The sequence below is a fragment of the Zonotrichia leucophrys genome, chromosome 4, assembly GCF_028769735.1.
Source record: "Zonotrichia leucophrys gambelii isolate GWCS_2022_RI chromosome 4, RI_Zleu_2.0, whole genome shotgun sequence".
Lineage (NCBI taxonomy): Eukaryota > Metazoa > Chordata > Aves > Passeriformes > Passerellidae > Zonotrichia > Zonotrichia leucophrys.
The window spans coordinates 10,150,199-10,177,034 of NC_088173.1; the positions used below are offsets into that span (position 1 = coordinate 10,150,199).

The following is a 26,836-nucleotide window of genomic DNA, read 5'->3' on the forward strand; positions in this document are numbered from 1 at the left end:
GTGATATGCAAAATCAAAACAAGACTGAAATCTTTATTCTAGGAGATCTATGGCTAAAGTCTTCATCCAAGATAGATGTGGTTCCTTCAATTCTAAAGCAGGATTCAAAACTTCCAATAAATTTTCCTGTGATCAAAGAACAGCTGGCTTTTCTTCTCATTAGGAATTCAGAAATCACACACATGGACAATAATACAGACAAACTCAACAGCTTTAGCAGCAGGAAACACATACACCATTATCAGCTGAATAAAGTGGAGAAGGAAAGGGAATTGCAGAAACCCTGAAAGCATGTTATCCATTTCTTTTGTTTATGGTTAAGTGTAATCTTTAAAATTAGAATGAAGAGCACATTCTTTGACCTGAAAAGCTTGAAGCACGTTTCTAAAGATGACAAGACACCTCTTGGCTTTGTGGCTACTCATTTCTAACAGCACAAGACCCTCACTAATTTATACAAATGAATGCACGGCAACACATGATTACCAAAAAAATGAGAAGATTAAAACTAAAAGGAATTCAGTTTTTATTATTAAGCTCACAAAATTGAAGTATATAGTTTTAACCTTTTTGTTTTGGGGAAAACTACTATCAAATGTACCAAGGAAACATCTATTTTTCTGCAATGAAAGAGTCCTAAAACTAGGTAACTCATTGTCTGCTTTCTTACCTTCAGATAGTATGAAGCAAAAAAATTGTAGAAAGAAAAGTCAGTCTGATAACTGCTGAATGTTGCAGCCATTATTAAAGTACCTGGCACCTGCTATATTTGACATGTAAAAAAAAAATTGTTCTATTGCTATCCTGATAAAGGACAATTTCCATATTTCTTTTAAAAGGAGTGTAAAGTGAACTTAATTAATTAATACACTTTCCTATTTCATTAGCTGAAAATGCCATTGTCTGTTCAGAGAAAGACTGGCAGACTTCTATAGAATCTGACCATAGTTATTTAGATGCAATTCCTGTCTTCCTTTTCTCACCTGCACAACTGTACTATACTTAATAAAATAGTCCTAAATTTGAATGCAGAGCATGAATTACAGTTCTAGTTCTCACCATCGATTCAATCTTTGCTGAAAAGAAGCCCTATTGTAATTTTAGCTGCATTATCAGGCAGTTTAACTCCAAATTTGCCAGTTTGAATTTCCCATGTCTTCATACAATTTCCTTTAAACACTGGGTGCCAACTTTCCATACCCTAAGTAAATAAAGCATCCTCCTGAGTGTGAAACATGGAGCATCCTTCATCCCTTTTCCTTTTTGTTTCTTATAAATCTTGGCTATATTTTCATCTTTCTTTGGAATATTTTTGAGGAGTTTTTAATCTTTATTTTTGTAAAAAGAAAGTAGAAACAGAGCAGTGCTCTTAGGAATACTGGCCAGAGACTTGACAAAAAAAACCTGTTAGAATTGCAGGTCATTGGAACAAAAGGAAATATGAATATGGTCCTCATAGAATTAATATTTTGTAGGCATATCCTCTTGCTTTTGGCTAAGTGCAGCTGAGAAAGTCTTGCTACACCTAAAATTCTGAACAGATTTGTACTGGTTTTGAACTTAGTTGTGAAGAGAATTCTCAAGGAAGAGCTGTGCAGTGAACTACAGATACTTTGTAATTCTATTTTTCTTGCAAAGTATTTCTTAGACTCACTCATGTGGCAAGTATCTAGAAGCAGTAAGAACAATAATTCTAGTCATTTCTTAAAAATCACAGCAAAAAAGCCCCACACAAATGCAGTTTTCTTCAACACAGTTGCAACTAAAGAGCACATGCAAATAGCTCCTCTTTTAAGTGTGGAAAGTTTGTAAGGCCTTTTAAGTAGTACATTCAAAACTCTCAAGAAAGATATCTTTCACTGCATGAAAATTCACTACAACTGCTTCCTTTTTTTGGGTGGGGTTGTGGGGGAGTGTGGTGATCAGAAGGTATTAGACAAATATGACTCAATTCCTCCATGTGACCGAGAACTGTTACACCAATAGGCCTATTAACCTTTCTCTAGCAAAATGATGTTGTGGGGAAAAATGTTCTCTCAATTTTTACCAGGAAAGTCCTATTGATGGGTGTGGCTGTTGCAGCAGTAGTAAGAATAACTTTTGCATGTTCCAACATCTTCATTGACTTTACTAAATCGACAATGAATAAAATTTTGTAGATTCTCTTCCCAGAAATACCACCAGCATGGCTTTGATAAACACAGACAACTTGGACTGGTATATCAGCTCATTTCCTGAGGGGAAATAGCACACATACAGCTCTAAAAGATGCTAAAACAACAACTCATAAGTGGAAAGTCAAGTTAAGATTTCAACTAATGATTTTAGGAAGTCTCAGTCACTGATATCTGTTTGGTATTCTTTACAGGCCCTCAGTTGCTTATTACTACTAAAAAGTAATTAAGTAAGTACAATAGAATGCATTTTAGCCTATTAAGTTATTTTCATGGGAATTTAGACAAATTAGTTATAATTAGATCTAATGAAATCTCCAAGAGTGCTGGGTTTAAGTTCAGAAACATTTTATTGTCTGTGACACTACAGTATCAGAGTATATTCAAACGTTCTTCACATGTGAGCTCTCAAATTAACAAAGATCTAAAAGAAACTTCAATATTTACTTTCTGTTACCATCCATTGTTTTTATATATTATTAAAATGTGTAAAAAAAAAGATGAAAACAAAAAATATTGAGACAAAAGGATTAATTGTTGCAGAAAAGAGAGGATTATAGGCTCAAGAAAGTATCATTTAAGTTGAATTCATAGAGAGACTGGAAAATTAGGTCAACAGATCTTTTTGCAGTAATTCTAAGTGATTCAGTATAATATTACATACAAGAAATATGAACTAAAAGTCTTGCTTGCAGTAAGAAAACAATCAGAAGACAACCAGCATTTTTGACAAAGTGTACACTTCCAAATAGACAGAAGAATAAGGCAAGGAAATGAAGTACAAGTTTAGAACAAAAACTCCATCTGATATCAAAAGCACAAGCCACCAAGAGTCACTTAAAAGAGCCTGGAGCTCCCAGAACAGTAACAGATCTCTTAATGACTGCAGTTACTATTTATTGCAGTACTCTCAAAACAGAAGCACATAAAGTCTTCTTGCACTGTAGAATAAAGGGGCGACAATAATAGAAATTTTATCCTTTTTTCTCTTCCTGTTCATTTTCTAGTTTCACAGTTTTTACTCTCCTTACCCTCAAGTCCTTACAATCCATAATTCTTTTGCCTCTCAGTGTTCCAAAAACAGCACATGTAGTGCTGCCTGAGAGTCTATAGTCTCTTCCTGGAATTCATCTCTTTATGGACAACAGTCCATAAAGTCCAACAGCCATTATTGATGGCTTATTAATCATTCACCCAGAGAGAATTTAAAAACAGATTTCAGTTTGTGAGAAACTTCACTGTTATTATATCTCTTTTCTGAGGAGGTATCACTCATTTCTCCATCCAACCACTTTCTTACCACTAATCATTATCCCTTCTGCTACTCAGGACCATTTGTGTTATACCTCAGCTGAGAATGGCCACTGAGTGATTAGCACAGTCAACACTTGGTAAATTGTTATAAGCCTAAATTCACTTTTTTCCTCCTTGGAAAGACTACTAGCTTTCTGGTACTCTTTCACACCTTACTAAACCTACCTTCCTATTAGCATCCTCGTCAGAAGTCTCTCCCCTATGAGAGAGCCTTCTGCACTGTAAAGGCTATTTAAATACATCCAACATGTCACTGCTTTGTTACACAACAAATAGGCAAGTTCCTAAACTTGTAACAGAAGATTTCAGACCACTGAACACATTGAGGAAGAGTAGCACACTTGTGCTGAGTATCTTGAAAAATATTTTGCTTAGCAAAAATTTCACTTCATTATTTTCTGCAGTCAGAAATTGTCAACAGATTTTATCCACCCCATCATGTTCCTCATATACATGATATTTTAGCCCAAAAAAGGACCATTTTAATTTTCCAGAAATAGTACATAATTTTTTTTAGGTATAAAATATAATACCTAAATACTTCTGGAAAACTGAAGAGGTTTGAAGAGGGTTTTGTTGCAGTGGGGCACAGTGGCTGCTTATCCCCATGTTTATCATCCACTGGTGGATCACAAATAACAGGCCATTCCAAAGAGATGTTTACCTTTAACACTATAAAGGACCTGGTTTCCATGGACTAGAGGAAAAGCCCAAGCAGACTACATTTAAAAAAGATTGACAGAGACTATAACATTGATAAAGAAGAATTATCTTTTTGTAGTTTCAAGAAAAAGAAAGATATTAAAGGATAGGACATCAAAGTCAGCAGATGCAAGAAATTTTATTATTGGTTTTTTAATATGCAGTGAAAAAAATTCTACACCGCAGCTGTGTAAGTTTTCTGTAGAATCACCACTGTTTCCTTATCAGAGTCCCTCTTGTATTTACAAAGATTATTTCAGAATTGGTTCAGCAGTCAACATATGATTAAGAAAAGTAGCAGGAGGAAAAAACAATCAAGAAGTGCTCACAAGCAAAACAAAACCCACAAAATTCCAAGAGTTCAGAAACATTACGATTATCTTTTTTCTTCACTTAATTTGTTTTATTTTCTTACTTAGTGGTTCCATCTGCCTAAGTGATGCTTGCTCAAAATCCCCACTGGTCTTTTTTTAATGCAGCATTTTTAAAGAGTATACAAAGTCTAATCTGCAATTATCAACCCTCTCAGGATACCAGTCACTACTAAAAAAAAAGCCTAATTAAATTATCCTAAAATGAATCGTGATTTTGATATAAATATAGCAGTCAAACAAACATGAAAAAAAGCATACAATGGAAAAGGAGAAATCAACAGCATCTTCCCAACCCTCCAGAAGCACTGAGATTTCTTCAGCTGAAGTCTATATTTTGGTTCCTCAATGATTAAATTGGAAAATTAGATTTCTAAATTGTAACACAGTCCTTTCAAAGCAATAGAACAGACTTTAAGTTTGCCTGTGGAAGCCTAAAAGAGCAAATAAAGCCCTTGGGCAAATTAAGAAAAAAAAAACTGTAACAGGCAAACCCCAGCAATTTGGTCACCCACTATTTATGTTCAGAGATTCCTAAAATCAGCTGATATTTTAACCAACCTGACAGCTATTAATTCCACAATCATTCTTTGACCACCATTAAAAAAAACCTCAAAAAAAAAAAAAAGGCACAAAAACGGACAATTAAACCCAAACAGAATCTAAGGGTACTCAGTCTCTGTTAATCAATTACCAATGGATCCCCTAATCAATGTAGTTCAAAGTCTCTCTCAAAAGGAAAGAGACCCACTCTAAAGGAAAGCTTATCCTCACAGCATTTGCTAGCATCCTTCCTTTAGAAGAAGAAAATTTACAGAAGGAAAAAATCTTCACATTTTTGACCTTACATTACTCCCTTTTTCCTTGATATTTTTTGCCTCTATAAATTTAAAGGCAGACATTTTATTTTACAATGCCTATGAAAAGGAGTTCCTGCATAACTGCTATTCATCAGTGACAGAAAAGACTATAATATGTCAAACCAGAAAGGCAGCTACTCTAGAGAGCATGGACTAGATACACGTTTTTTATTCTGTCTAATGATGCAACACATCTTCAGAGTAACACTATAGTTTAACAGTCTGTAGAAAGCGCTAAGGATTTCATAGTCCCAAAAGGTAATATTCCAAAGCAGCAGTTAAGTCATTGCTTTCATACACAGAGATGTGACACTACAGCTGGTAGTTAAAGGAAACATGGTAATTCTTAAGTGCTGAAGTTCCAAGAAGAAAATAATTTCTTTTGTTAATTTTGCAGTTGCGTATTTGGTTTCAACTACAAGAATGAAAAAAGGCACCAACAACTCCCTCTGTGAATATTATGGCAGTTCACTCAGAAAGTCTTGATGGACATTTTGAACCCAAAATCAGTCTAACCATGTCAGAAAGACTAGTTTAGTTTCAAGCCCTCAAATATAATTAAACTCACCTTTTTTATTTGCAAAACACCAGTAAAAGCTCTGTGATAATGAAGTTTTCCCAGCTATCAATAAGTTTACATGACCATTAATAAATCCACAACCTTTAAAGTGTTCCAGGTAGCTAAAATGAAAACTTGAAAAAATTAACTTAAAAACAGTGCTTGTACATCATCCCTGCACAATGAAAACCATCACTGTCCAGTGAAAAAACACAGATTGATACCAAATCTTCCACCTTACACTACAAGGAGTAGCTGAGCTTTGTTTATAAGCTGGGGTTGCTTGGTGTGGAGAAAAGGAGAATCAGGAGGGATTGAACTCTCTCTACAGCTACCTAAAAGGAGGTTGGAGTGAGAGGGTTTCAGTCTCTTCTCCCAGGTAACAAAATGGCAGAATGAAAGTAAACAAACTCAAGTTCTTCCAGGAGACATCTAGGTTAGATATTAGGATAAAGAAAATTGGAAAGGATTTAAAAGCATTGGACCAGACTGCCCTGGAAAGTGGTAGAGTCACCATTCCTGGTAGTGCTAAAATAACGTGGATATAGCACTTGAGGATGAGCTTTAGTGACAAATATGGTGGTGGTGCTAGGTTGGCAGCTGGACTTGATGATCTTACAGGTCTTTTCAAACCTTAATGCCTCTATAACTATAATACACTAAACATTCCTGTAAAAGAAATACTGTCTAGATAATTATTGTTCGCATGAAAATAATGACCATTGTGTCTCTGAATTATAAATATTAATTCAAGTCATTAAATGGTCACGTTTGAAATTGCATTTGTTGAAATAGTTCTAATTCACTCAGTCATTTGTAGACTAAAAATAGTTTATCTTTGTAGCGTACCCACAAATTTAGGTACTACAGTCTTGCACAACTGCACCTTGGATAATAGTATCTACAAAGGTGTTCCTAAATGTTTTGAACTTATTATTTTGCACAAATTAAAGGTATAATCCATCTAACAAACAGTACAAAAATATTCTTTGATGTTAGCAGAAAAAAATGTTTAAATGCTTTCAAAACCACCAAATATGAAAATATTTGCTAGGAGTAAGCTTTTCTTAAAACAAAAGACCTAATATATGGCTTGTGTAATGAGTTCCTTTATTTTAAAACTGAGATTATTTGCAGATATATTTATAAGGATATGAATTTAAAGTGAAAACTGTATTAAAAAAAAAAAAAGTTAAAATTTACCAGTTCATGTAAACATTTAGACACTTTCCACAACTAACAGAACGCTTTGCTTTCCAAAATGTTAAAGCTACATATGACTAGTTGGCATTTCAGAAGCATACCTAAGACAAAACCTATTCCCTCAGGAACAACACTATGTTTTATTAAAATAACTGTAACATTTCTAAAATTCTTTGTCTTGAAACTGAGGCTTGTGAAAGACATTAAGGAATTCAGACCAGAGTATTAAAATAGGGTAGTTCATCTCATTAACTTCCATAAATTTTACTTAAAAGGTGTTTGTTCATATTGGCACTTTTCCAAGCAATCCATTGGGCCTCAGAGCAATGCAATTGGCCTCAGTAATTCTGTAATTAGTGCTAAACAAATACGTTAATCCAAATAATTTCTAAATAAAACACAAAGTTATTTGTGTAATTACAAGAATAAGCAAATACAGACAGAAACAATCTAGAAATACAACAAAAAAGTTGTATGGTAAATGGAAACCAATTACTGTTGAGGATTATTTTCATTACATGTTTCCTATTATTTACAGAACTGTACCTGTATGAAAATGAATCAGAGAAACTTAAAAACAGTATATTCACAGACTGATAAAAAAGATCCTTAAAATTAATATTCAGAAATAATAATCCATTATTGCTCAAAAAAAGTTGCAGCTTCAAAGATTTATGTGCACAAAATTAGATATAATTTTACTTAAAATATAATTTTAAAAAAATCATTTGACATGCTCACTTGGCTACTGTTAGTTACTAGACTTCAATGGTTTTGACATGTAGAATATTAGTTGAAAAGTAACAGTCTTGTCTTTGGAGACAGGTAGTGCTTTAAGCTAAACAGACGTCTTGTCTGGCTCTCTCTCCACTAATGTAGGACATCTTTTCCCTGAAGGCATTTTTGCATTTCATTAATCATTCTAACTGGAAAATTTCAAAGTTAAAGCTTTATATTTATGCAAAGTGTATGTAGATCTAGGTACAGATATTGCTTTCAACTACTTAGAAATCTATCTGGAGTAGTTCCTAGTGATTTCCAAGACCTAGGGAGCCTGAGCCAAACACAAATGAAACCACTGCAGTTTCTCATTGACCTCATATCCTACAAATAATGGATTATAAACATTTCTTATTCTGAAAACAACATCTGACTTGAAATGTCACAATCTATAGTACTGACTCTATTTTACATACATTAAAGTAGACTTAAAGTTTCTTGTTTATTTTAAACACTGACATAGAACACTAGTGTTTCTTTAGCTTCCAAAGAGCTTCTGGGGTAACAATAATAAAAACAATAATTCATCACGGTTAAAATATACTTCAGTACCTGTAATTCCACAAATGAAAGAAAAATGCTTATGGCAGAACTTTTGTTTTACCAGCAGGAAAATAACTGGAATATACAGGGGATATAAAGTGGCTAGTATCAACATGTGAGACAAACACTCCTGTTTCCATTATGCAAAATCAAATTTAATAATTCCTTTCTAAATTTATAAATCAAACTCGTTTATCTATATTCATTTTGTGCCTTCATATCAAAATGGAACTGAAAATCTGAGAAGCAGAATGGAAATCATTAAATTACCTTTTTCCAATAAAATTGTTTCTCAATTTTAAAGACTCTTTTACTGAATATTTCTAATGGTCACAGAGAAGATACAGATTCTTGGCACTTTCTCAATATTAGTTCTGTAGAGAGAACAAATTTTGATATGGGTGCGCAGAACTCAGCCCAAATTCAAGGAAATATCCTAGAATTTACCTCTTTCTGATAGCTCCATAAGAAATCATCAATTTAAGAAAAAAATTATGCCAAAAAAAAAAACCCTAAGAATTTTATAGTTTTTGCAACTTCAGAACAAGCAGTACTTTCTAGGTTTCATGCAGCTAGTGATCACTGGAATTTCACATAATACAGAACACAACTAAAAACAGAAAACTATAAACAATCACAAGAAAAAAAAAAAAAGAATAGGAAGATCTTGAGCTGTGATTTCTATCATTAGGCCCAAAAAGTAAGGGGCTTGGTTTTGTTGGCCACTAAAGCAAAAAAAAAAAAAAAAAAGAAATCAATGTAGCTAGAGAGTCAAAGAAACACTGAATAGAATATGAACGACAGTCAGTAACTGCGAAACCAACTAACAGACTCTGGATCAGATACATTGTTGAGAAAATAGGTATTATTTAGGTATTATATTGAGAAAATAGGCACATTGATATTAGACTTTCAATTACATAAAAACTGCCTAGATGGGATATTAAAGATTTTTTTGCCTGACCTGTATTCATTCCTGTTCCAAATGCATGTTACCTGAAAATACAAAATAATGAGAAAAAAATTGTTAATTATAATATTTAGCTAGGTAGAACCTCTACAGATTTCCTTTAAAAAAACCTTTACCATGGCCAGTAAAGGTGGTAGAACAAAAAGGATGAGAACTGCTGAGACTTTGAACTTATTTCTGTCATAGTGAAAAATTTACATTTCAATTAATTCATACCAGTGCTATAACCTATTCACAGCTTTTAAAACCACTGCGACTTTTTCCTTTTACATTTGGTATTGAAATACCTTGATTAACTCCGAATTCCACAATTACTTTATATAAAAGTCTTCACATTAGTACTGCATAAATAAAAGGCTAGCAAAATCAGTATGATAGCATCAATGACAGAATATGTGCTTTTTATTTATACTTCAAAGGAGAGATTTTAATAAATTAAATGCATGTCAGAATTTGTAAAAATCTCTGCATCAACATGACTGTATTTCTCCTTCTTTCTTCCTTTCTGCCTCCAAATGCATGCTTCTATCTATTTCCTGATTGACAAATTCTTTTTATTATAATGTTAATGCATTACATCAGAGTTGATAGCATATGCATGGAGGAGAAAGATAAGTGATGTATCTTGGTACCTTTTCCTGTGAAATTACATTAGCCTCCTGGGATACAGGATAGGATGAAGCTGCAGATTCAAAGATCATTACACTGCTTATAACCCTTTGTATTTATCCCCAGTGCTGCTAAAACTTTACAGAAAATCAAATTTCTCTGAAGCTGCATTAATGTCCAGCCACCCCTTTTTGTATGCCAGATTTCATTCCACCTGGCAGGTAATGCACAAAAGGATCTAGTATCAATCACAGGGAATTATAAAAAAGCTAAAGGTTTGGCATATTTGGCAAAGAATTCCACCAGTGCTCTACTTCTAATTTACTATGGCATCTTTGCTCTTCTATTCCATTTGGTTTTTATTAAGCAGAAAGATGAAGTGATGAGCAATGCAGTCAAGGCTGTACTTTATCTTTCATCTTTTTTTACCACATGGGAGGTATTTTATGACTAATATAGGTAACTTTTTTCACCTCAGATACAGTCACTTTACAGAACATGTACAGGGCATGCCTAGAAAAGGAAAAATAAATCCAAGGACCAGCTAATATTCCAGTCAAAACAAAGCAGAAAATAGAACCTCTCTCCATTCACACACCACTTTAAAACTGAAACAAAACCCCACAGCAGCTGTGCAGTGAATGAAAAGTGTCTTCTCATTGATCTATTCCAGCGACTGACTGCTATGTCAATATTAAGCTTAAGATTTCAATTATAAACCTAAAAAATGTACATATTTGTATTCTATAAAAGTAACAAAGACAGTCCATGTCCTTCAGGATGGTTTCCATTTTTTTCACTAACTCAGAAACAACAATAAATGTCATAAGAACTGTACTCTTTATTGCCATATCTTTCTTTTGATGATAGCAAATAAATGCAGATCTTAAGGTTCTCTTCTGAACAGAATAATACTCAAGTGGTGTTTCATGCCCTGTGCCAAAAAGAGGGGTTCCAGCTTTCAATCTAAACAAGAGGCTTTTATCATTACCAGGTGTCTTCAATAGAAAGAATACTGCAAAGTACAACAACAACCAAAAAATTCATAGAATGGTTTGGGCTGAAGCGACCTTTAATGATCACCTAGTCCCCCAGGTCCTGCCACAAACTGGGGTGTTCTTCACTGAACCAGGTTGATCAAAGTCCCATTCACTTTGAACTTTGAAGACTTTCAGAGATTGGACGCCCACAATTTCTCTGGACAATCTGTTCCAGTGCCTCAACACCATTCCCGTAAAAAATGTCTTCCTTAAGTTCAATCTAAATCAACCCTCTCGTACTTCAAGACCATCGTCCTGGCTCTTACCACTACAGGGTCTCCATCTTCCTTACAAGAACCCTTCAGTACTGAGAAATTGAAATTACATCTTTCTGCAGAGTTCTCTTCTCCAGAATGAAGAACTCCAACTCTGTTAATCTTTCCTCACAGGAGAGGTGCTCATTCTATCCCTCTGAACTGCTAATTATTTTTGACCTGAATTCTATCCACTTTAAGCTGGCTATCTTTTATCTCTTACTCACATGATAATAATGATGAACCAATCTTGTTATACGGATATGGTTTTCTTGGTAAGAACACTTTCATCAGAGTTTTAGCTTCCCCTATTAATGCTTGATATCTTCTTTCTTTGAGCAAGAGATATCTTTAACCAATGAGACTTGACTTATTGCATGAACATGTATGTGTAAGCTACTCTACGCTAACCTTACAGTAAAATAAAGGCATTCAAGTTATTAAAAATGAAGTAGAGTTTATCTACAGAAGGTATGTGAAGCAGCTCATCTGAAGCATGTATATATGGCACTTAGGGACACAATTAATGGTGAACAGCTGGAGCATAAGAACCTCAGGTGTCATTTCTATCCTCAAGGTTTCTGTGATTCTAAAACTCCCTGTTTCCCTTGGCTGAATTCAAGCAAATGTCAAGCTCCTGAGCTTTCAGATATTCACAGAGCTAGGTCAAGGGACTACAGATATAAAATACAAGACAGGAAAATCTGAATAGGTATAAGGAAAAAAAATGACATGAGAATGGTCAAATAGTGGAGAAATAAGGAATTATTTTGAATGCTTAAGTTTTAATCCTTAAAACATTTGAAATTTGATGTGGGCTAGACCTACAGAGTCAGATCTAACTGGAATTGCTATAAGCAAGGGGTTGGATAATAGGACCTTCCTCCCAGTCTAAGGCTATGATTCAATTTGCAATGCAAATTACAGAAAAGCTAGTACAAGCATTAGCTGGCAACATTTCTCACAGGCCTGAATATACATCAAAGCAAAACTTCAAAACAAAGATCAAGGAATATTAAGGAGTTCTGTGACTGTTTCTTTCCAAGTGTCAGGTTATTTTCTTTCAAGTCAAATGAGTAATCTTTGACTGATATGTGTATGTCATGTCACCTATATCAAGCACTGAAAAAGCTCAAATCTCTTCATTAGCCTACTTTTAAAACTGAATTTTGCAAATTAATATGTAAAATATACACAGATAAAACCACATACTGAAAACATTTCTTGGAAGAATTGGTTACTTAAGTTACCACAGGGTCAGTTTAAAACCCTTTCTGCACTGCAGCAAGTATTGAAGTTTTTGTTTCTATACTTTCTTTTACTTCTGCATTTCAGCAGAAGAAACAAACCAAAGTACTCAAATCAATGTACAAGTAAAACTTTTGGAATATCAGACAATAATACTGGTATCTTTCCACAAACAAAACAAGGGAATTTGAATTAGATCAAGGGATCTAATGTACAGAATGCTCAGAGCTTCTACCTGGAACTAAAGCCAAGGTAGCTGTGCTTGAACATACTGAAATTACATACTCATAACTGTTTGTAAATATTCACTGTTCCATATTTAGGCATATTGAACTTTAGATGGTACTTTAGACTTAAAATCCCACCACTCATAGTTTGTCGTGTATTATGAGAATAAGGATGGAAATGGAAATTTCACCTTTCATGATACCATCAAAATAAATTTAGAATTGTGAAACATTTGGGAACCACAAAGATAATTGTTATTAAAGAAAGGTAGGGCAACATAGGAATTCTATATTTAGAGCACAACACAATACTTAAAAATTAATGAGAAATCAGTCATGTAAAGAGTAATAAAAATAAAATAGCACTTACTCTCTGAACTTGCATATCCCATAAAGTGAGATTAAAAAAAAAAAACAGTTTACCAAGTCCCCATATAAATACTACATACATACAGAATAACATACTAAGCACAAGGGAGAAAGATGCAACATAAGATGATAAACAGCGAGAATTACTTCTGATATTTCCTAATTCAGAAATACTAAATTATATTATTTTATTATCAGGGTGATTAAAAGGTTTTATTATACTATTTTATTTCACTAATACCATTTACCTAGAAAAATATCTTCCATAACATGACATTTCATCACCACCTACTTTGCTTAACTTTTAGCACTGATTCTCTACTACCTGTGAGGAACCCAAAATAATTGCTATGCAGGCAGTAGACAGAACTTAAATTAATATTGCTTCTCATCTTCTTACAATTGCTGACTAATATTATCTGTATGCTTTTCAATCCTCACAGTTGGAATTAATACTAATTAAAAACTGGCACAGACTTTATTCACAAATATTTAAGATCAAAGCCTTCAATTCTCACAGACGAAAAATTCAGTAATCCTCTGCAATACCTTCTACAAACCTGCAAACAGACAGCATCCTTTACTTTTTCCTATATACTTTTCTTATAACTCATTTGAGGAATAATCTAGAGGTGGGTCAACTGAGTATTTAGATATAGATTTAAATTCTGATGTCTTCAACAGATGACTTCCCTTTCTAAATCAACTTGTTAAAACTTTTAGATTAACCAAAATATATATATATTTTCTATAATATCACTGTCGATTTTACAAAAATAATTTACTTTGACTCTAATCTCTTTTAAATTCTAAACTATTTTTTAAAAATTATTAACCATAACATGCACTAGAATATAAACTATTTATAAAAAAAAAAATCAATAATGCCTCAAAATATAACGCTTCTAAAATAAATATTTATGATAGATAGTTATAACTTAAAATGAATTATCTATTATGGACAGTTTCATTCATAAAAAATATAATTCTTCTAAAGCAGATTATGACACTGTCATACTTTTTTTTTTAAAAAAAAAATCCCTCTAGAAATGCTAAGATGTTGAGCAATAGAAGGCTGCAAGCCTCAAAATATCTCTGCCATAGGTACAGAAAAGTAATCAAATATACAGGAAATATCTGCCACATAGGTAAGAAGCAGAAAAGGAAGCAAAGACACTTTTTGAAACTGTTTTAATGTAATCTGCAGAAATAATGCATTATCACAACTGTGACTATGGCACTAGTGGATAGTGCTAAAAAAATATTAGAATTAAGGTAATTTGACTGTCTTAATTACAACTTCATCTAAATATATTCAAATGTCTCATTTAATCATAACAATTTTCCTTCATAGTCAGCTTGACATCTCTCTAAAACTTCTTTATCCTATATTACTAATTCTATATCAACTGTATCAGCTTTCCTTTTTATACAGTTAACATTTTGACTATATACAAACCCACAAATATTCACTCACAAATGTAAGCTTCGGATTAATGGTACAATTACCCCAACAGCAAAGTTTATTTTGTGTAACTCCAGTTATTTTCAGAGGTTTTCTTTTTCAAATTTCAATTAATTTTTTTAAGTTCTAGCCAAAAGAATTGTTTTTTAAATGTGACAATATACTCAACCACTCAAATCATGGCTCCAAAAGGCTGGGGTCAAGCATGTAGTAGGAAGGGGGGAAAGAAGGTGGGGAAAAATGGGAAATAAAGACCTTGACAGGAAAATAAATGGCCTACACAGGTACCGGCAGTTGCAAACAGCAAACAAGGGGCAGGCAATACCAGTAAGGACTGGGGAAAATTCCCTTGCAGTTCATACTGCGCATAAATAAATACAGCTTAAAATATCTCTTTATCCAACATCGTAAATAGGAACCAAAGTGCCATGAGAGGCTGGCCGGAAAGGACAGCCTCTGCACTGACATTTCAGAGATTGTCAAGCACAAACCAAAAGTTCATGCATGATAATTAGTTATGTGTACAATGATACAAGAAGCTATCTGAACACTAATACATGTTCCCACTGTAGAAATATTAGACAGGGAGTATATAGGTAAAACATTTGTCCAAAGAATACATTTAGATGTTGCAAACATTTTTTGAGAATCAAACATATGTACAAACATACGTCTTGCCTTCATTATTAAGGTTTCAAAAAGACAGTCTTTTTGCCCAGAGATGCATGAGAAATAAAAATTACAAGGCAAGATAAACATTTTAGAATTTTGCCTTATTGAATTTATAGGTGCTCTCCTTAGTGGTGAGCTTTCCTTTAAAAGACCTAAAGCCTTTACTAAGTTGACTAAATTATTCCTAAAGGATCATTTGTTTTACCAAAAGCACACAGAATTCAATAAAAACAAAAGCAATTAGTTAATTTATAAACCACTGAATGAAATCTGCTATTTATGTGAATCTTGCAGAAAAATATTTAGTATGCATTGCCTGAAGAAACAGGAGACCACAGAGCTTCAAAATTAAAGGAAAATCTTGTAAAAGAAATCATGAAATAGCTGGATTCCAATTTCCACAGATGATAAAGCAGGTACAATTTTCTATTATTGACAGCTTATCTTAACATCAAATACAAAATCCTTAAAATAGATTCTACTCTTAAGCAAATATAATAGTTTAGACCATATTCTTACAATTCCTATTTAATAACATAAAAAGACCCATCTTTATCTATTTTATCTACTGAAGCACAGCAATCTTTCTTAAAGTCACACATGTGAAACAGGTTCCATTTGGACTTATATAATGGGAAGACATGATTGCAGTTTCTGAGTAAATCAACTTAGAAAAATGGACACAAAAACCCCTGTGATTTTTCTTTTTTTTTTTTTTTTGTTTTTGAAAACTGCTTTTACTTAATTTTGAAGATTTTCTGGTAAGGAAATATTTGCGAAAATATATTTCCAAGTCAAGCAAACAAAATTGTAATGAAGTAGTTGAGGAAGATAAATCTCAGCAATTATTTACTGTTTTATTACTGTATATATTGAAAAGAAGATGAGATGTAGATTCAGTTAATTTTCAGTCCTGCTCAAATCTTCTGACTCCATGTTCTTACATGTGATTTACAGAGGAATGCTGAAATAATCCACTGATATCTGGAGAATATTGTTTAGTATTGAAAAAAGTTCATAGGCCATGTTCAAACAAGAATTTCCAAGTTTTGTTAAACTGGAAGTCCCATTTCCAAATACAATTTTTTGCAAATTATGTCTAGTCTTCATGATTTATCATTTCTTCTATTCAATTATTGTGCACCATTTGAACTGAACTATAATAGAGACTACAAGATTCTGCCCTGCGCAATGAATCCTTTCAGATTTTACCTACTGTCCTAGCAAAGCCCATCGGGAACATCCCAGCACTCCTCAGCAGAAATTCAATAGGAGCAGCTCTCGTCCACTGCAATCAGAGAAGTTACAGCTTTTGTCACTGTTGTTTCTGATCTAGCAAAGTGCATGGAAGTCAGAACGGTAGCCTTAAAAGCAATAAATTGCAATTATCTAAATCAATGTGACTGCTTTCACAGAACATCCCTGTGTGATGGTCTCTAACCTGCTCCTCACAGGAGCTGAAAGCCATAAAATGAACAATAGGGCACTGCAGGTTGTGAAAGAGGTTTGAGTAGAATATTGTGGTGTTTGGAGGCAGGGTGCCTCTGCCTAATGCAAATCCATGAAACATGCCTTCATAGGAAGCAAGTAGAAGATGTTTTTCAAATGCAATTTATAAAAAGAGGTAAGATAGCCTCTGAAAAATAATGTCAATCTAGCCTACTTAGCAGAAAAGTAATTAAAATTACATAATATGCTACCTTATAAATTATGTGTAGTTTTTTTCCTTCCATTCTTATTCAGAGGAATCCCACTACTCATTCAACACAGCGCATTTCTGAGCAAGCAGTTCAGTTCTCAGTTTTAAGAACTTGTGTGGGAGTATTCACAGCTTACTGGTTAGGTTTTACAACAGAAAATCACAAACAGTGCTAAACGTCTACAAATTGTTCCTTGGACAGCCTGGCATTTTAGGGGAGAAAGCAAAAGGGCTCTTTCTCAACTGGTGCTGGTCACAGTGAATAGTTCATCAGGGAGAAGTGCTAATTAAACAAAAAAGTAATTTTTAAAGCATAAATTCTGCAAAAAAATCCATCTAAAATTTTCAGCCCTCTGAAGGACTAGGACAATACATCTCTCAATTCAACTAAGGATCTACTAAGTCTTTCAAAGTCAGATTTTTAATGAACTTTACTTTCTTAATACTTAAATGACTGTAAATGAGAAGACAATACATTACTTTCATAATATTGCTTCTTTAGGTCTTTCCTCCCATGATGTTCTGTCTATATCTTGGCTCCTAAATTCCAGCCAGAATACCTTTAATCCCCTCACCTCTACAATAAGCCAGATCCAGGAAGAAAACCAAAAAATGCAAACAAAACCAAACCAACCAAACAAAAAACCTGACAAACTCTACAGTTTGGAGGTGAGAGTTCTTACACTGTCCTTCTACATTCATTAAATTCACACTTAGAATACACACAGGTTTCCATTACACTGAAACATACACACATCCAGGGATTCTGAACAGAGGTCTCTCTCTCTTGCTTTTCCACGTTACAATCTTTCTACCTGTCTATGAAAGCACAGGAGAAGTATGGAAAAGGGAAAAATACTATGATACAGATACTATGACATATACAATGCCATTTAATTCTTTAGTACTTGAATGAATTTTTATTTTGTGACCTATTAACAGGCCAAAATATTCAAAAGTAGGAAAACACCCTTCTGAAAAAAAATGCTGAGATCATTCAGCCACTTTGGGTGTATAAAATACACAATCTTTTATTGACTAGTGTAAGTCAAGTCACAATGGTTTTGGTACTTTGTTATCATAGACACACTTTGAAACTCTTTAAGAAAAAGAGAACTTGAAACTTTTGTGACAGGTAGTATTTCAAGTACATCTCTAAGCATAGTAGATATGTTTCTTTCAATCTAGAAAAAAACCTTGCACATAGGTACAACACACTTTTCTTGTAAGTGCCTACTCAATTCATTATTTGCTAATTAAATAGCAATTCCCCTAACTCCCTCTCCTTTGGCACATGAATAGAACACTTTATTCTTAATTGAAAACTGCAGTCAGAAAAGAAATCAAACTGACTTGTTTAATAACAAGAGTTTCTCCTAAAGCATCACTGTAAACTAAATGGAAGTGTATTTTTCTTAAATATGAAATCTGCTACTGTTATTCTATGTGAGCTGTTCCTCAAATGGGCTGAAGAAGCAGAAATAAAAGTCAGTTTAAACATATTTTCTGCAGATTGCTGGACATATAAACATCAGATCTAAGGCATACATTTGAGATCTAATATTGTTACAACTATTATTTCCCTCATTAAATCATGAACACAAGCCTGAGAGAAAACAATACTAAAAAGTGTTCTTTATTCTCTAGAAGTGTATTTTCACAGAGGGGAAACTAACAGCAACTATCTTAATAAATTAACTTGTATTGAATGCAAGGTTCTTCATATGAGCATCATGAAAAAAAAAAGACCCCTTTACTTCCCTACAAAAATAAAAATTATAATGTTTACTTAACATTTCATAAAACAAGTTGAAATAGAGACATTACAATTTGCCATATTTAGGAAGAGAAAATATCTTGGGATGAGCTAAATATCTAAAATATTATGCAACAATAATGTGTCATAATACACTATAAGTTTACAGTACTTCCTACTATCATAGCACCTAAACCCAAACCAAAATATTTCAGCACCATATTTTATTACATTAAATTCTTGACTAAATTCTACATTAACCCAAGAAATTACCCTGAAATAGTATAAACAAAAATCTTTCTCTAAAGATAAATCTCTCTTCGTCCTGTGCAAACATTCTTATGCAAAAAAGTTTGTTATATAACTGTTTTGATGTTATGTTTGACTTGGTACACCCCAGTAGAAAGCTTCACAGGTTTAATAGCACCATCAGTGTTGCTTTATCTTCACTGCCCAGCACTCCATGCATCTCTTGAAGAAACTCTGGACCCCTGAACTCTGGTTATTCAGCTAATAAATAACATTTATTTTAATCTGTGAGACTGACTAAATTTAACTCTGATATAATCTATAGTAAAATTTAACATTCAATATAAAAGAAATAAATCACTACATCTTGTCATACAGATGTCATTGTCAGCAAAATCCATGACCTCTTAATATGAAAACACCTGCAAGACTTGGTTTTAGGCTTCATCCAAAAGCCAGAGCAGTGCAATAAGAACTGATCTGGCAGTCAATTCACCTTCTTCACTGAAAGGAGACAAAACCAGAGGAATATTACATGGCATTATATAGTAAATAATTAATGAAAGAGTGTGATAGAGAATGGAAAAGGGCTCTCCTTTAGAAAAGGAGAGTGAGGGGGGAAAAATACATTATCTTTTATGGTTATTCTTCCAGCTAGATTAGTATCTTCTATGGACCATCTTTCAAAAATTTGATCATTTTACAAACTCTAAACCACACACAAAAATTCTATGTAAGATAGACTTTACAAAGTGACAAACGTTATATATCCAGCATACACTGGAAAACATTACAATTCCAATGCAAAATTATCAAAGAAAATAATCTTCAAGAGTTGATAGAGTAAGTTATGAATAATGCTTATTGACTAGAGAAGGCTTGCATTTGATAAATTTTTAAAATAATCTTTATATAAGCAAATAAGACCAGCAAAGAACCTATCATGATTGCTCATTTACACTCCGTTGTAGGAGACCTCACTTGTGGATTAAAGATGAAATAGGAAGCTGTTGTTAAAGCCCAAATTGTAGCAATTATAAAAGTGTGTGAAAGACACTGACAATACAGGGGCACTGGGATCTTCTACTGCTCTTTGTAAGCGATCAAGCGTGGTCATAACCAGAAATTTCAGGAGGAGTGACCCAGCAGCCAGAGATCAAAAGGCTTTTATAAGCTCAAGGTTCACACTTGCAATTAGTAACCAAAAGAACAACTTTCAAACAATTCATCCTAATGAGGAATTTGTCTGGAAAATCTTTCATCTTTTTCTACAGTATTTTTGCTTTTCTGAATATTTCTACAACATCTGACATCCAGGTTCTTAAGGGAATGTTTAGGTTTTCTCTGCTAAAGTACACAATACCAAGAAAATGCCAGCTGGAGCAATGATGAACTGTTCATCCCACAGTCTTATGCCTATACATTACTTTTTAAACATTTCTGATTTTTTCCTTATTTTTAGATTATTGACCGTTTTTCTATAATGGTTTGTGTCATTACATCTAATTACATAATCAGTGTGAATTCAAGTAGCCACTAAATGAGAATATTTAACTACCTGTGATTTATTGAGTTGCAAAGCACAACAGAACTCTAGATGAGAAACAGGCTCAGCAATGCATTTTGTTAAGGAAACTCCTGTCTGACCATCCAGGAGCCACTCCAGGAGTCACACTCCCAACATCTGAAACTTTAACTGCTGAGATTGAAGATCCTCCACAGCAGGGCAGCTCCAGGGAAGCAAGGGAGGCTCCACTTGGCTCCCTACATACCCCTCCACTCAGTCTCAGACATTTTCCTTAACAGCTGGGAGCACAGCTGACAAATGCCTTTTATTTTCTGAAAGTAGGAAGTCTGAAAATAAGGCAGTAGTGAAGTAGTAGTGCAAGAGTGAAGATGTAGAAAGGAAATGGATTTCCACAACGCAAGAAAGTCAGGGAGATGTAAAAACCAGGAGACACGAACATCTTTCTCTCTACTATCTGTATAGACTACTGTGAAATAAAATACCTAAACAGATTTAAAATAATACAAAACCAAAACAAATAAACAAACAAAACTAAACAACAACAAACCCCACCAAAACCCAAAGAAAACCCTCTCTAAAATCCTAAAGATATTGAATGAGGAACAAGTACCTCCTCATGCATGAGGCATATTCCATCTTAAGCTTTTTGCTTTTCCATATCATCTTTTCCTCCCCATCCTTCCAAAACTAGCTTCCTGTCATTCTTTCCAGCTTGCCATGCTCAGTCACAGTTGGAGAATAAAAAAAAAAAATAAAAAAAACAACAAACAAGAAATCCCTTACAAATATTTTTGTTTTAATAGAAGCATGAATGTAACTTCTATGCCCTCCCTAGAGCTCTTCTACATAAAGACACAGTAGAGAAGCTGTATTTTTCACCCCTGAAAGTATAATGCTAAGAGCTGAGGAACATTATTCTTTATATATGTTATTCACCATGGGTTTTGAATCTCAAGAGAAATTTGAGTGCAGCAATACCTGAAGACTCAGACATTTCTGAAGCGTGAACTCATTACTTATTTCTGAGCATTACTTCATCATGCTTCATTTCATTATGTACTGCCCTTCTACAAGACAAAAATAAATCCGTGGAAGATCAGATTTCTTATACATATTATTGCCCTTGCTTATCATGACATGAGCTTCTCTTTGACTGAAGATTAGCTCAGATGTAAGCCTGAATGACTAAGTAGCGTATGCAGTACCACTGATGGGTTTTTTCCCCACCTTACAAAACAAACCATTTCTGATAATTAGACTAGCCTACCTTGTTTGAAAAGCTTTCAAAACAATGACACAACTTTCTACTTTCCTTGCTAGACTCAAAGTCAATCATATTTTTCTGTTTTCAAACTTCTACCCATATTTAAATGTTCTTCCGCTTACATAGTTTACAACGCCATTCAATCAATTTCCTGGCTCTCAGTTTTGTGAATGTCAAAAATCAGCCATCAAATTGTCATATTTTTCAGTCCTAAATCAAGGCAAATTCATAATATTAATCTTGAGAAAGACAGTAGTTGTTCCTAATGGTTTTGTGTAATCCATTCCTCTCCAGAGGAACCAAAGAATGACTTTTCCTTATATAGCAGCACATAAGTGTAGTCATATGCACAGTTACCTACACTTCAACAACTCTGAAAGAAAAAAAATTAGTGATTTTGAGATATTTAATACAGTTTCCCCACATTTAAATTAATACTGAGTAGTTTTGCTTCAGTAACATGATATAGTCATCGAATCATAGAATCATTTAGGCTGGAAAAGATCCAGTCTTTCAAACTATTCATAACAAGATTATACATTGTCAGCCTGAATTTGAAGAAAGAATTGACACATAAAAATACATGTTCTGGGAATAAAGGAATGACTTGTATTATAGGGAATATTATAGAGAATCCAGTTTCTTCATTTAAGTACAAATAGAATATACTTAAATTTAGCTACCTTATACCAAATAATTTGTTACTAATATATTCTGTCCAGTTCAACAAAAAGTTCTTGACAGCATTTTTCTGGTTATTGTTACCATATGTGTGGAGAAAATTGTTAAAACTGGAAGACTGGGGAGGATTTTTAGAATTTTAGAATTGTTTTCACTCAAGATGACCTTGCGGCTGGGGGAATGCTAAGAATATTCTGTCTGGGAAAATTCACTGCCTCTGTCTATCTTGAGAAGTCAGAATGCTGTAAAAGACCCAAAAAGTGCTGTTCACAGGCCTAGTAAGGGGCAAGGGAGATAAGAAGCTTGGAGATCATAAAACACAGCCTTGTAAAGAACTGTGCCAGACCTCTCTGATATGTGAGCCAGGAAACAGCCTGAGCGCTTTTTGCCCCTGCTAAGATGACATAAGCTCAGCAGTTTTGCCAGCAAAATAATGGAATAAACCTTTTCTTCACACTTCAGCTGTGGGTCATGGCCATCTTGGTGTTACCTGTATGCATACAGTTCACACAATCCATCCCAGTCAAAACCAAAAATGTATGAGCCCAGAATTTAATAAAACATTAAAGGATAAGATTCCGAAAGATGATCACAGTACAATAATACAGTTCTGTCACTTAATACCTCTCATATTACCAACAATGAAGTGCACTCAAATGTGAATTTATTTACCTTTCTAATTCTCTGAACAAAGCTGTGAAAGTAAATCCGCTGATGAAAAGGAATTTCAAATCTTCATAAATCAACCAGGGAAGAAGAAAAATAGTCTGATTCAGAGCATATTTCTTGATTTTATCCAAATTGTACACAACTTACAGGTTTTATACCTCTATCATGATTTATGTTTTGGTATAATTTTATTAATTAAACTATACCACACTTAATATCACATCTGATATCATTACTTTTGTTTCATTTTTTTAGACTCAAGCTATTGATAACCTACCAAATGAAGTTAAACACACTGCCATTTTCCCTCATTTTGCCATTAAACATTTTCAGTCTTTTTATGTATAAGTTCATAAACAAAAACATTAACATATTCAGAGAGATAAAGATTCAAGATTATCTGAACCTGAAATGCCTAGATTTTGGAACTTGTTGAAAACTGATGGCTTTACTTGATGAAATTAAGTAATTTTTTTCCCATAATTTCATGAAAGCAATAGCAAAAGGCATTTATAGCTACATGTATTACTGAAATAATTCATAAACATTGAAATACACTTAGAAAGATCAAACCAAACAAACCTAATGCAATAACATACACTGTGTTATGTTTATGTGAGTTCTGATTAAGATATTGGCATTATTTTATGCCCTATTTTATTCAATATATGTTAGGACAAAGATTCTGCTTTATGCACAGTGTAAGTTTTTAATTAATAAAAAGGCATATGTACCTGTCAAACTACAAACTATTAATACAGCCATGAGATTGATCAAAAAGACTATATAATTTTAACATGACTTTGAGAAGGTAGTAGAGAAGGGTATGCAGCTATAAACATAAAAAAATACAGATATATTTGTGTGTAAGTATTTCAGCACACACAAATGTGCATGTCATTGCAACCTAGAGACGCGTGCATCAGCAATCAAACACGCATACTCAGATTTCTTGGATTTTCACAATAAACATTCAGCTTTGCAAGTTAGTAGAAAACTGATAAAACACGAACAGTTGAGTTGACTCAGTTGTTATTGATGGATAAAAGCAAAGCTTAAAAAGTTTTTGATGAATATTAGGCATAAACATTTACCTTTCTGGTAGAACTATGAAAAGAGGAAAAATTTTAAAAAAACCCCAGATTTTGCTTTCAATCCAGGTGTACATTCATGTGTAACAATATAGCACATAGCCTTGGCAGCAAAGGAAAATACAAAGCAAAAAATATCAGTCATGAAGGCTCGCAAGTCAAGATTAAAGCTTCTTTCATGTGGCAGAGAACATTGCTCCAGACAAAGCTCATTACAAGATGTACAGGTTCTTTAAGATCTGTGACAAAAGATGCCTGAGCAAAATGTTGCTAAGTTGCTATTATTACTTTTGTCTCTGTTATTCACAGTTACTCAACTTTTGGATATTTTTCAATTGTGACAATGACAACTTGTAATATTATTAAGTTACTAAAATATTCACTCCAATATTAATAGCCTATAAGAAACACAAAAATCCCTTAAAACTCACGGTGGATATATATTACAATTTTTTCGTGAACTAAATTCTAATCAAGTATATAAATACATACATTTATTCATGCATAAATACATAATATAAAATTATGTAGCATAGAGAGAATTAAAGCTAAAGCAGAGACTACAGTCTAGTGTTATGAGATCCTAAATTTAAGAACTGAACATACAAAACAGGTTGCGGAGCTAAATTTCTCCAACATATTTTTTTTCTGGACTCCCTTTCATTTTTTTTAATCATCAATAATTGTTTGCAATTTCTTAGTAATATCATCAGGTAGGGATTAAGTCTTTGGCAAAAGCTGCTGCAAGTAACTCAAGATGACGAGGGATACTGCATTTCATAAATGAAATACTGTCTTAGTAAGCATTATGTCTTAGTAAGGGAAGGATATGCTCCAGTGAACAAGTCCTCAGTCAGATGCAAGAAATTCAAAGAGTGATTACAGTCTTTCAAAACATACATGTGTAACATAAGGTTTATAACATGAGAAACATTGTTAACAGAAATAGTAGTACAAAAGATATCATGGTGATATGGACTTCAGCTGGCTAATTAGCTAAAAAATGGTTGCTATCATGTTTTGAATTACATGACACTCTATCTTGTTACTACTACCAATTGCTAAAATAAGTGACATACCTTCATTTACTGGCTACACCTGCCCAAAAACTTCTGCAAGCAAAAATCAAAATTCTTGGATTAGATGCGGTATGGTGAAGATGAATAAAACAAACCCAAGGAATTGATAAAACTGGTGAGGATGGAGAGAGAAGTGGTAGATAAAAGAAGAAAAGACAGGTATTGCAACTGATTACAGATAAATGTAAAGAAACCCAAAATTCTTACTTCCACAAGAATTTTCAATTTTTCAAGTATAATAATGACTATGAAATATGCGAGATACAAAATAAAACTGATTTATTTGTTATTATTGTCGCATTTAAATTATATATTAAATGTCAGCTATAAGAGCAACATCATTATGCTATTTTCACATTCACAACTACTTTCAATATAATCATACACATTTATGCATTAAAAATAGTGCCATGCTTAACATGTAATTCATTAATCTATTCTTTGAACTTGCAACTGCAGGTGTTTTGTGGTGGGTTTTTAAAATCTTCTTCTCCTTAATAGTTCTATTTGATACTGGTATATAAGGACTGGATAGTAAAAAAGGTGTCATTTCCAGAATGTCAGCTCTTGATATTAAGATCCATATTTAAATTTCCTGCACAAAACTTATTCCTGAGGCTTATGCAGAAATGTACATACCCTCCCACTCACTGCAAATTCAAAGTGATATTTAATGTATCTGTTCAATCAAAATCATAGTTTTATGCTGATTTTTATGTTTCCTCAATCCTGGTGATTAGCAGCCATTTCCACTGCTACATGTAAGTTTGAGCAACTAAGGATAAACACCAGAAGGATAAACACCTGCTTTAACATAAAACTGAGTGAGCTGTCTCCTAACCATACTTGTGGGGACCACAGGTGTACAAAACACAGAGGGTGTTCCAGCCATGCTATTCCCAAAGCAAGCTAAAACAATGTTCAAAACCAAATGTTAGCAGCTATTCAAAATTTATTTAATCATATAATTTTATTATATCTATGAGAAATAATTTCTAATACTCTTAAGAAGCATAAAAAATCTGGCAAAACACTGCCTTGATACAGCTTGGTTGTTATATATAAACAACAAGAATTCAGCTCCCTGGTGACAGTATTGTTTTGTTTTACAACCTTCATAAATCAATTTCTCGCAAAAATCTGAACTAATAGTTAAAAAACAGCTTGTGGATTTAAGTATTTCTGAATTTATCCATTGCCTCTATAAAAATGTTAAGTAAGAGTACACCAAGGGACTTCAGCTTTTCCTAAATACATACAATGCTTTTTAGACAAAAGAAATTCGATTTTTCTTCTAATGACATTTAATGATTTTTTTTTGTCAATCCATGGCAAATTGGTGTCTGTTTCTGTACATGTTGGGCATTGCCTGACTACAGACATGCTGAGTACAGATTCTCCTGGCACAGCAGAGGAGCACCTTGCAGCACAAATCGATGCTTTCCCCACCGCTCAATTCC

The 26,836-nt window shown here is 33.5% G+C and overlaps 1 protein-coding gene and 1 long non-coding RNA gene across 2 annotated transcripts in view; both read right to left on the reverse strand.

Moving 5' to 3' along the window:
• Positions 1 to 26,836, reverse strand: part of SGCZ (sarcoglycan zeta) — a 394,721-nt gene that overhangs the window by 221,623 nt on the left and 146,262 nt on the right. The gene's annotated exons all lie outside the window — the stretch shown is intronic.
• LOC135446549 (uncharacterized) lies at positions 21,725 to 25,411 on the reverse strand. Its single transcript, XR_010439836.1, has 3 exons — positions 25,377 to 25,411; positions 23,210 to 23,270; positions 21,725 to 22,229 (listed from the first exon to the last, which is right to left on the reverse strand). It is a non-coding gene; the product is annotated as an uncharacterized LOC135446549 (long non-coding RNA).